Raw genomic sequence first — 11084 nt, forward strand, 5'->3', positions numbered from 1 at the left:
ACGGGTTTAAGTAACGTGACGCCGTATTAAATGTGCAATAGCCAGAAGTTTCATGAAGTGGCAGCGGTTTAGTACTTGCTGCGTCCAGTGGATGGCATCATGTGACCATAGAAACCACTCCACAGGGTGTGAGGCTTTCAAAATCATCTTCCCACCTGGGCCTTGATGTGGCTTTTTCTGTCCATTTTTTCCACAGTGTATGAGTGATACAATCAGTGAAGCTAATGAGCACTCGGCCTCTCCAGATGGCCCCTGCTTCAGTAAACCATGAGTCATTTTAATGGCATGAAAATGTGACTGTTTACTTTCAAAACAGGTGGGAAACAATTGCATCTTCTCTTTAATCTACAGGCAATCTACAGGGGGGAGCGAGGCAGGGAATTATCAATCCACAGTCGCCAATATAGCCGATATCGATACTTTTTTTCAAAAAGTAATTTTTTTTCAAACAATTTTTCAAAAAAAATTTTTTTTTCAAATTTTTTTCCAAAAAAGTATGTTCTATATTATAACAATGTGTTTATGTGGCTATCTGAAATATACCTATTAAAATAAGCGGAGATAGGGTGGTGGGGTGGGGGGGGGGGCACAATCCTTCCAATCGCAGGGCAGATGAAGACACCCTCGCATTCATCCATCCATCCATTTTCCATGCCGCTCATCCTCACGAGGGTGATCCGTCCATCTATCTGTCCGCCCGTCCATCCATCCATCCATCCATCCATCTGTGCGTCCATCCATCCATCTGTCCGTCCATCCATCAATCCATCCATCTGCCCGTCCATCCATCCATCTGTCCGTCTGTCCATCCATCAATCCATCCATCTGCCTGTCCATCCATCAATCATCCATCTGCCCGTCCATCCATCCATCTGTCCATCTGTCCATCCGTCCATCCATCCATCCATCCATCTGTCCATCCATCCATCAATCCATCCGTCTGCCCGTCCATCCATCCATCTGTCCATCCGTCCATCCATCCATCTGTCCATCCATCAATCCATCCATTTGCCCATCCATCCATCCATCAATCCATCCATCCATCCATCCATCCATCCATTCATCTGTCCGTCCATCCATCAATCCATCCGTTCACCCGTCCATCCGTCCATCCATCAATCCATCTGCCCATCCAGCCATCCATCTGTCCGTCCATCCGCCCGTCCATCCATCCATCTGTCCGTCCATCCATCAATCCATCCGTCTGCCCGTCCATCCATCCATCCGTCCATCTATCCGGCCATCCATCTGTCCGTCCATCCATCAATCTATCCGTCTGCCCGTCCATCCATCCATCCATCCATCTGTCCATCCATCAATCCATCCATCTGCCCATCCATCCATCTATCCGTCCATCCGTCTGCCCATCCATCCATCCATCCATCCATCTGTCCATCTATTTTCTATGCTGCTTATACTCAATAGGGTTGCAGGTATGCTGGAGCCTATCCCAGCTGTCTTGGGGCGAGAGGCGGGGTCCACCTTGGACTGGTAGCCAGCCAATCCCAGGGCACATATAGACAAACAACCATTCCCATAGTGATGTGGACTCGGTGTTGGTCTGTTGCGTTTAAGGACAAGCTGAAGGTAAAGCTCTGCTGTCCTGGCAACCTGACCCCAGATAAGTGGAAGAAGATGTATACATGGATGGATGTTTGAGCAGCCGGAAAACGTTAAAGGCAAATGGAAAATTCCTGGAGCTAACAGAAGTGAACACAAGACTAGACACATTCCCGTAAAAAAGACACAAACTGGCACAATGCACACACTAAGAACAGGAGATATGACATAAGACCTAATGGGGGGGTTAAAGACACAGGTTCAGTAGAAAATGAGAGACAGCTGGGGAAGTCATCAAGTCAGGGAAGGAGTTGACTGACTGAGACAGGAGGGATCGACACAGGTGGAACACCATGGACAACGTTGCTAAATAAGTGGACTTGACACGATAAACATGACTTCCTGGGGTGTCAGGTTCTTCTTTGACCTTGGTCTGATCATACCCTGATGGAGTCCACCTGAATCTGTCCGGCTTTCTCAAGAGCAATGGAGAAAAACGCATTGGGGAGGATGCTTAGCTCGGGACCCCGGGCCGGCTACTGTTGCTGGGCAAAGCTGAGGGTCATGATGCACCATGATCGCTGCAGCTCCTCTAAAACAGGAGCTTGACCTTGACAGGTTCATTGACAACACAGGCCTCACCGCCGGGAATATTTCTTCCCAATCATTTCCGTAGGGCCACCTCAAGCATGAGTTGACCCCTTGTCTGTGCGGCGTGACCCCTGCTCCATCAGCGCCATGACACAAGTGGACTCAACCCACGGCATTGAGTCATGAACGGCCAGAATGTGATGCATTTATCCGCACGAGCGTCTCCCGCAAAGCACAGGGGAATCACATCAGGCTAGCAGGTGCAAACTTCACATAAAAGTTAAGACAAAGGCCTCGTGCAATAAATAACTTTACGGCGGCGTCTGTGTTCACACACATAGGTAATGTCAGTGAGACAAAAGAATGCTTTATGGGGTAGCAAACACAGAGGGGGGCGTCAATTAAGTGTGGCCATACAAATGGTGTAACATATTAATTGCACAGTAATGTTCTTCAGAAAGACTATAAAAAGTACACATTAACTATGCCCTCTGTCTTTAAGTATCCCGCGGCGCTTCCAGCATTTGAGGGAAGCTTGACTTTACACTTTTTACACCGCGATATGTTCATGCCAAGCGGCCAATAGAAAGTCACGGTTTCAGCCAGATGTGCAGTTTTGAAACATGAAAAGTATGACTGTAAAATGTTTTTTTTGTATTTTTGTAACTGATGAACCTTAAAACAGACAACATTCTCCTGGCTCCCGATGTCAGCATCTTTGATTTGTCACAACTGTTTGCTGATTGACACTTATAAAGAGTACAGAGGTGGTAGGGGTCCCTCTGGGACACATCCAGGACGGCAACGCTTAGCAAAACCATTGTAGCGGACAGCCAAGGTGCCAGGTACTAAGTGTTTGTACGGGTTTGAGTATGCTGTGAATGTTCCCTTCAGTGTGGACCGGAGGATTCGGTGCACCCCAACGGTACTTTGGAAGCAGGCTAGACAACAACTAGTTCCAGCAAGTCGCAATTTATTTTTGTCAGCAGGGAACCTAACTGGGAAGCTAACTGGGACCCTTCTGAGCGATTGAGTTCCTGCTGCCCGGGGATAAGGAACGAGGTAGTGCATTATTCACGCCTTAGTTACTCTTATGGCAAAATTCTTAGAAGAAAATTATTGATAAAAATTAAAGCATTGGAGACCGTCTTGTTTGTCTGGTTTTATTTCATTCTATCATCAAATTTATTTATTTATTTATTTATTTATTTATTTATTTATTTATTTATTTATTTATTTATTTATTTATTTATTTATTTATTTATTTATTCATTTATTTATTCATTTATTTATTTATTTATTTATTATTAGTAATTGATTTATTTATTTATTTATTTATTTATTTATTTATTCATTTATTTATTCGTTTATTCATTTATTTATTATTTATTATTTATTATTTATTATTTATTATTTATTATTTATTATTTATTATTTATTATTTATTATTTATTATTTATTATTTATTATTTATTATAAAAAACGTGGCTGTCAAAGTTAACATGTTAACATAGGTTTCCTTTAACAGACGTGTGATTAACGTGCGCTCCTCCGGTTTGACCCTCGACCCCCACCATAGTTTGGTTGAAGCACGGTAACTCTGTAGCCTCAAGCTGGAACAGATATTTATGGCAAATGGAGAAAGAAAAGAGCATTTAGATACTTAGATATTTAGATTTAGGTAAAGTTAGCTTCAAAGCCCTGGCTCCTTGGCTCTTGTAGCAAGACCAAAGTTATTTGGATCTACTGTTGCTGTCTTTGACTTATCACGGATTCCATGGCCTGCCAGGGACTGGAGCAGTGCAGGTATTGTTTTTATTGTCATATACAGTGTGGAGTTTGCATGTTCTCCCCGTGCATGCGTGGGTTTTCTCCGGGTACTCCGGTTTCCTCCCACATTCCAAAAACATGCTAGGTTAATTAGCCACTCCAAATTGTCCATAGGTATGAATGTGAGTGTGAATGGTTGTTTGTCTATATGTGCCCTGGGATTGGCTGGCCACCAGTCCAGGGTGTACCCCGCCTCTCGCCCCAAGACAGCTGGGATAGGCTCCAGCATACCTGCAACCCTATTGAGGATAAGCAGCATAGAAAAGATGGACGGATGGATGGATGGATAGATGGATGGATGGATGATGGACGGGCAGACGGATGGATGGACGGGTGGGTGGATGGATAGACGGATGGATGGACGGATGGATGGATGGATGGATGGGTGGACGGATGGATGGACGGATGTATGGATGGATTGATGGATTGATGGATTGATGGATGGATGGATGGACGGATGGATGGATGGACAGACAGATGGATGGACAGATGGATGGTAGTACAGATGGATAGATGGATGGATCAATGGACGAATGGATGGCTGGACAGATGGATGGACAGAGGGCCGGACAGACGGATGGACGGACAGATGGATGGATGGATGGACAGACAGATGGATGGACAGATGGATGGTAGTACGGATGGATAGATGGATGGATCAATGGACGAATGGATGGATGGACAGATGGATGGATGGTAGGACGGATGGATAGATGGATGGATCAATGGACGAATGGATGGATGGACAGATGGATGGATGGTAGGACGGATGGATAGATGGATGTATCAGTGGATCAATGGATGGACAGATGGACGTCACTGGTATGCTGGAACCTTCCTCATCCATCTTCAAGTGAGATTGCTTCTTCTTCTGTGCCCTTGGCATCCTGGAGAGGAGACAAAATGGCGGTAGTGGTCCGTTGGCTTGGAACCAGTGCTGAAAATCGGTGCACACAACAAGCCTTTCAAGCGTGGTGCTCACCATCACGGTCCACACGAGCTACCGATATCAGACAATCGGGGGTCGATCGATGGGAGCACCCCCAGTTTGTGTTATGAGTGTGCTTTGAATGTTCAGCTGCTATTAAAGAGACTAGAATTAGGCAATTGGAGTTTTAGACTTATGAAGGCTTGATTGACATATTCAGTTCCCTTGGAGATGCTAATACATGATACATACATGTTAATAATTTCTGTTCATGAAATACAGTGAAAATGGCATGTTTCAGACATGGTTGTAATGGTGATTAATTATGATTTATTACATTAAAAAACTGTGATTCATCTGATTATTATTTTTTTAAATCATTGACAGGCTAGTTTTTATTGTTTATGTACTCTTGGCGAGTACCTGGTTCCCCTGGTACCCTTCATCAAGGGCAAACTATTAAAAAGTAATAGTTTAAACATGGTGCCACCATAATTATTAAAGCAAGACCAAAGCTCACAAATAATGAAATAGAGTGTTTATCCCTGTTGTAAAAATAGCATTAAAAATGACATCATGAAGATCTCCTCTTATCTTGTTCCAATCCCAGGTTTGTCCCCCGTAAGCCCGGGTTTGTCTTTACGACAGGAGCATCGTAATTACACGAAAAAACATACTTCAAGTAAAACGTTCTTGACTGAGATCATGCCTGAAAGGTCCAGCTGCCGTTTGTATTCGGGGGCATTTTATGGAATCACACCTGCTTACTCACTGGAGGTATGACTCATTTGCCTCTGTGGTCTATTAGTGGGGGCCATCTTGTTCTATTTAAGAAAGCTGTCATCATACCCCGACCCGACCGACAGGCTTTTGGGTGTCTTGCAACAATTGCTACCTGTCTTCCTGGGGTTTTGAAAAGATGAAATTGACCTACAGTGTGTCTAGTCACCTCAGGTGTTCCCGTGGAACCAGGTGAAATAGGAGGGGCCCAAATTAGTGTCTTTCCCAGGGTGGTTGGTATGAGTTAGAATGAAGCGATCGGTCATCCGGAGAGGAGCCAGTTGAGGTCAACATCTAATAACATGTAACATCTCCATTGGGGAGCGGCACGGTGGTCGAGTGGTTAGCATGCAGACCTCACAGCGAGGAGACCAGGGTTCAGTTCCACCCTCGGCCATCTCTGTGTGGAGTTTGCATGTTCTCCGAATACTCCGGTTTCCTCCCACATTCCAAAAACATGCTAGATTAATTGACCACTCCAAATTGTCCATAGGTATGAATGTGAGTGTGAATGGTTGTTTGTCTATATGTGCCCTGCTGTGATTGGCTGGCCACCAGTCCAGGGTGGACCCCACCTCTCGCCCCAAGACAGCTGGGATAGGCTCCAGCACCCCCCAACCCTCATGAGGATAAGGGGTAGAAAATGAATGAAAACTTTCCATTCTCCTGAAAACTTTCCATTTTAATTTGGGAATTTTGACACTGACCGGCTGCACGGCAGTTGAGTGGTGAGCGTGCAGACCTCACAGCTAGGAGACCAGGGTTCAGTTCCACCCTCTGCCATCTCTGTGTGGAGTTTGCATGTTCTCCCCGTGCATGCGTGTTTTTTCTCCGGGTACTCCGGTTTCCTCCCACATTCCAAAAACATGCTAGGTTAATTGGCCACTCCAAATTGTCCATAGGTATGAATGTGAGTGTGAATGGTTGTTTGTCTACATGTGCCCTGTGATTGGCTGGGCACCAGTCCAGGGTGGACCCCGCCTCTCGCCCCAAGACAGCTGGGATAGGCTCCAGCACCCCCGCGACCCTCGTGAGGAAAAAGCAGTAGAAATGAATCTCCATTGGGATGCCATTGAGACGCCTCCCTGGTAAGGTGCTGTGGACATGTCAAACCAGGAGAAGGCTCAGGGTCGACCTCAGGAATGCTGGATGATGGAGGGATTATGTTTCACACTTGAGAATGCCGCAGTGTCTCACTGGTGGAGCTGGAGGAGGCAGCTGGATCAGGGAAGTCTGAGCTTCCCAACCGAGAATGCTGCTGTGACCTACTTCAGCCAACCAGAAGCGGGACCAGCACGCTAGCCGGGACCGTCAACTCGACATCCAGTGTGACTCTTTCGTATAACTGTTGGCCCTGAGGTGAAGCTGTGACGAGCAGCAGTTCGACTGGAAGCATCGTTCAAGACGCCCTGCATTCGCCATACTGGACTGGGTCTGAGGCATTGGTACCAGCCGGTCCCACAACCTTCGTTTGGGTCAACCCTGCATCAGATGACTGCACAGCTGCCAACAGCTCAAGCTGGCACGCCAACCGCCTTAGATGAGTGGTGCTGCCGTCTGCTTCAGACCAGGTTGCTGCCGTGGATCCGTGCCACGCAGATGGTGACTGGTTGAGGTGTCAGGGAGGTTTACCGATGTCTGCCATCCTGGCATCCATTACGCTGCCCCTGGACACGAGGAGGAAAATAGATGGATACTTGCTGGCAAAATGTTTCAGTGCTCTCAAAGATTGTAAATGTAGTCATCTCTTGTTTATCGCAGTTCATCGGTTCCAGATCCAATTGCATACGTGAAGTTTAGCTAGGGTCGCGGGGGGTGCTGGAGCCTATCCCAGCTGTCTTCAGGCGAAAGGTGGTGGCCAGCCAATCACAGGACACATATAGACAAACAACCATTCACACTCACATTCATACCTATGGACGATTTGGAGTCGCTAATTAACCTAGCATGTTTTTGGAATGTGGGAGGAAACCGGAGTACCTGGAGAAAACCCACGCATGCATGGGGTGAACATGGAAACTCCACACAGAGATGGCCGAGGGTGGAATTGAACCCCGGTCTCCTAGCTGTGAGGTCAGGATTCCATATTAATAAACAAAATATTTTTGAAGTTAGAACATAGAAAACCCACTTAGAGTTTTTTTTCTATTTCAGAACCATATTGACATGAAATAACATCCTATAGTCACCTTTATAGTCCTATTATTATCTGTTTACGTCACATTATGCAGGCTACAGGATCACTGCAGGACATAAAGAACGGCTACTTATTCTAAACTTAAGAAAATGTTTCAAATGAAGGTGAAAACTTACCACTTCCACACGGAATGGGAGGATAACTTTTTTTTTTTGTTTTTTTCCACTCAGTCATGTCGGATATGCCCTGGTTGACTCCATGCAGTGTGAAAAGGTAATGTAATATCATCTCATGTCTCAAATGTAGCATTACTGACACCTAGCGTCCTGAATAAGACATATGAGTTGTCATTCAATACTTTTTGGCTAATAAAAGTCATCCACGAAACAGGAATCATTTATTATTGTGTTCAGTTTTTTTCAAAAACAGTGATATAACAAGGGAGCGATGTTCCAACTGAACTGCGATGTAGCGCGGGATGTCCGTCATTTTATTTGAATAAACATTTAGCCTTAACGAGCTGTATATCCGTCGCTGGAATGTGACCATAAAGTCCCAAAAGTCTAATCTCCATCACTGCTTAAATTCAATAGGAAAGTCCAGCATGTTGAAATCCTGCATTTAAGAACTCCTGGGTTCTCAAATGGAACCTGAAAAACTAAAGAGAGTAGAAAGAACATGGGGAGGGGGACTTGGCATCCCACCCCAGTCATGTCATGTAGTCTTACTGACATCATCATTGTAAATTAGGAAACTGGTTTCATCTTTCCTGCAGATGTGGAAGTTGGAATTGCATTCCATGGACGAGTGCCACATTTCATCAGGGACTTTTCCCCTCGGTACTTGCTCCTACTCCCCATGTACCGTCTCTTTAAATTCACTACACAAAAATGTTCAACCCTCCTTGCAAATTTTACTTATTTGCAAAATACTGCCCGTAAAAAAAACTTTTATTTTGTTGTATTGTTGCAATATTCTTGACCTTCTTTCCAGTCATTGTGATTATTCATTTGGTAGCTGTCACTAATTACTTCCCAGAGGAGTGATGACATCAATTAATGACACTTTTATGGCGCACCCTAATTTTGCGAGTGAGTGTGCTGTGTGTTGTACTTTTGGATTATATTTTATGAGTTGTGTTGATTATTATTAAGAACTTGCGAGGAGCGATCGCATGACAGCCATTCTAATAGTCGACTAGACTGCACAAATACATATGCAGGCATAGGCTGTCCATACATAGGCTGCAACCGTAACATGAAAACACAGATCATTCCAAGGATGTCTTCACCGAAGACTGACGTGAGAGCGTGGAAAATAACCTTGTTTAGAGTACAGTATGAAAAATGAAGTAGTAGTCGTAAAACAGGGCTGTCAAAGTTAACATGTTAACATAGGTTTCCTTTAACAGACGTGTGATTAATGTGCACGCCTTCGGTTTGACCCTCGGCCCCCACCGTAGTTTGGTTGACGCACGGTAACTCTGTAGCCACAAGCTGGAACATATATTGATGGCAAATGGAGAAAGAAAAGAGTATTTAGATTGGTAAAGTTGGTAAAACTCCAAATTCTCCATAGGTATGAATGTGAGTGGGAATGGTTGTTTGACTATATGTGCCCTGCATGGATGGGTGGATGGATGGATGGATGGATGGACGGATGGACGGACAGATGAATGGATGGATGGATGGATGGATGGACGGACAGATGAATGGATGGATGGATGGACGGACGGACGGACAGACGGACGGATGGATGGATGATGGATGGATGGATGGATGGATGGATGGATGGATGGACAAGCGGACGGATGGACGGATGGATGGATGGATGATGGATGGACGAAAAGACAGACGGATGGACGGACAGATGAATTGATGGACAGACGGACAGACATGTGGATGGATGGATGGATGGACGGATGTATGGATGGACAAACAAATGGATCAATGTACGGATGATGGATGGACGGACGGATGGACAGACGGACAGATGGACCGACAGATGAATAGATGGATGGATGGATGGACGGACGGATGGACGGACAGATGAATGGATGGATGGGCAGACGGTGAGATGGATGGATGGATGGATGGATGGATGGATGGATGGATGATGGATGGATGGATGGATGGATGGACGGATGGATGAATGGACGGACGGATGGCTCGATGGATGGATGGATGGACGAACGAATGGATCAATGTACAGATGGATGGACAGATGGACAGATGGACAGATGGATGGACAAGCGGACAGATGGATGGACAAGCGGACAGATGGACGGATGGATGGATGGATGATGGATGGACGGGCGGATGGATGGACGGAAAGACAGACGGATGGACGGAAAGATGAATGGATGGACAGACGGATGGACAGACAGACGGATAGACCGACAGATAAATAGATGGATGGATGGACGAACGAATGGATCAATGTACGGATGATGGATGGACGGACGGATGGACAGACAGACGGATAGACCGACAGATAAATAGATGGATGGATGGACGGACGGATGGACGGACAGATGAATGGGCAGACGGTGAGATGGATGGATGGATGGATGATGGATGGATGGACAGATGGACGGATGGACGGATGGATGGATGGATGGACGGATGGATCGATGGATGGATCGACGAACGAATGGATCAATGTACGGATGGATCGATGGATAGATGGACGGATGGATGGATGATGTATGGATGGGTGGACGGGCAGACGGACGGATGGAAAGACAGACGGATAGACGGACAGATGAATGGATGGACAGACGGCCGGACAGATGGATGGATGGATGGATTGATGGATGGACGAACGAATGGATCAATGTACGTATGACGGATGGACAGATGGATGGATGAATGGATGGACGGACAGATGGATGGATAAATGGATGGACGGATGGATCAATGGATGGACGAACGAATGGATCAATACACGGATGGATCGATGGACGGATGGATGGACGGACGGATGGACAGATGGATGGACGGACAGATGGATGGATGGACAAACGGACAGACGGACAGACGGACGGACGAACGGATGGATGGACGGATGGATCACTGGACGAATGGATGGATGGACAGATGGATGGACCTTACTGAATGTTCCCTGAAGACCCCTGCTACCAATCATGATGATTCCAATGACTGTAATCTCCCATCATGTCTCCCATTTTCTCCTGCTGTTAGGAAGGTTTCTGAGGAAAGGTTCAAGTGAGATTCATGACGTTCTGAATTGTCTGCA

The sequence above is a fragment of the Doryrhamphus excisus genome, chromosome 7 (genome assembly GCF_030265055.1).
Source record: "Doryrhamphus excisus isolate RoL2022-K1 chromosome 7, RoL_Dexc_1.0, whole genome shotgun sequence".
Lineage (NCBI taxonomy): Eukaryota > Metazoa > Chordata > Actinopteri > Syngnathiformes > Syngnathidae > Doryrhamphus > Doryrhamphus excisus.